We start from the raw sequence: 1812 nt of genomic DNA, 5'->3' as shown, positions 1-1812 counted from the left end.
GAAATCCTGCTGGCTGAGAGGTGCTCACCTGGAAGGAGGGCTGCCTGAAAAGGAGGGGGTGGGAGAGGTGGGAGGGGACAGGGTGGGGGAAGTTTGGAAGGAGGGTTAATGGTGGGTAATATAGAGGGAGGATTGCCTGGAGGGGAGACAAGGAGGGGGAAGGTGTGGAGGTGGCATAAGGAGGAGAAGGGAGAGCAATAGACGAAGAGTTAGTGCTCAGTGGTTGAGCGCAGACCTATGAACCAGAAGGTCATAGTTAGGTTCCCGGGTCGATCACCTGTGTGGAGCGTGGGGGAGGCAGCCGATCAGTAATTCTCTCTCCTTCTTCCTTCCTCTGGGGGAAGGTGTGGAGGTGGCATAAGGAGGAGAGGGGAGAGCAATAGACGAAGAGTTAGACATCCCCGGCCGGTGGTGTGGCTCAGTGGTTGAGCATACACCTATGGCCCTTCACTTCCTGGGTCGATCACCTGAGTGGAGCGTGCAGGAGGCAGCCGATCAGTAATTCTCTCTCCTTCTTCCTTCCTCTCTGAAATCAATAAAAATATATTTTAAAAACGAGTTAGAAATGGAGGAGAGATGGAAGGAATATGGAGGGGGAGAATGGATAGAGGAGTGAAGTATTTAGAGAAAAGCAAGTAATCTCGTGGCTTGTTTGATGCATTTTATATTAGGACTGAAGAAAACATATTAGCTAACAATGGATGGTGTATATGGTATTGGTGTTGTCATGACTAATCACAACTATTAAGGACAACGCAGTTAGCAGAGGTCTGGCCCATAGTATAAACCTGGCACACAGTATTTTCTATTTTAAATTGATGTGATGACTTCACACTGCATGTGCTCATTCTCTGGTTCCTCCATTTGTCACATTGCAGGGTGATTGGTCCTGGGGACATGGGTTTGGTGGCGACTGAGACACCCTAGGCCCTGCCCTTGGGGATTCACCATCCAGTGGGGAGATAATCCTGTGCCCAGGCAGTGATGGCCCAGAGTGGGCAGGACTGGGTGGGGGGAGTCCAGGAGGGTAGGGCAGCCTATAGGGAGCCTGGGGGTCAGGGAGGACCAGTCTTCTGAGCCGGTATTTTGTGGAAGAGCCACACTCGAGGGGCCAAAGAGCCTCATGTGGCTCGCGAGCCACGGTTTGCGAACCACTGGTGTAGCCGGATGACAATCTAAACAACTGAGCTATCCAGCCAGGGCTCCCAGCCAGTTTTTTACTCAAATTACTTCAGTAAATCTTTTCAGAGACGATAGTCTATAAACCTGAAATGTTAACATTTTACATTTATGGGAGAGCTTGTCTCTCACAGTCCCTGACTGCTCCTGTCCATCTTGGTCCACTTCCCTTCCTTACCTCACAAGCAAACAACCCATCGACCTCTCCCTCAGGCCCACACAGCACGCCATGCTGACCTGCGTTCCCGATTCTCTCTGGGCCTCCAACTCAACAGACGCAGGTGCATCTCGGAAGCCGAACCTCTTAAAGTGGAAAGAGATCTTTTTATGCTGCTCCTGAAACTTCCTTAGCGTGCTCTGACACCGGAGGCTCTAGGCTCCCACCCGTCATTCATGGCCTTCTCATACCTTCCTCCAGCCCCTGCAACACTCCCATCTTCTCCACCAAGGACCGCAACGTTACCATTGGGATATGGTTAGTCCAACCATAAACTGATAGTCAAACCCAGGTTCCCATGAGTGCCCGATCCAACACCAACCGGACCCCTACCTATACCTCCGACACCACCCACTTTACTGCATTAGCATCCCCCTGCTTTCTCTCACATCCGCTGCGTCTCCATTCACAGTCTG

At 51.4% G+C, this 1812-nt stretch overlaps 1 protein-coding gene across 1 annotated transcript in view; it reads left to right on the top strand.

Annotated features, from left to right (window-relative positions):
* The window catches only part of LOC102753805 (serine/threonine-protein kinase D2), a 27912-nt gene that overhangs the window by 24723 nt on the left and 1377 nt on the right, over nt 1-1812 (top strand). The window lies entirely within an intron of this gene.

Source organism: Myotis davidii, unplaced genomic scaffold (genome assembly GCF_000327345.1).
Source record: "Myotis davidii unplaced genomic scaffold, ASM32734v1 scaffold566, whole genome shotgun sequence".
Classification (NCBI taxonomy): domain Eukaryota; kingdom Metazoa; phylum Chordata; class Mammalia; order Chiroptera; family Vespertilionidae; genus Myotis; species Myotis davidii.
The sequence above is the reverse complement of the archived record's forward strand: the minus strand, read 5'-3'. Positions and strand labels throughout refer to the sequence as shown.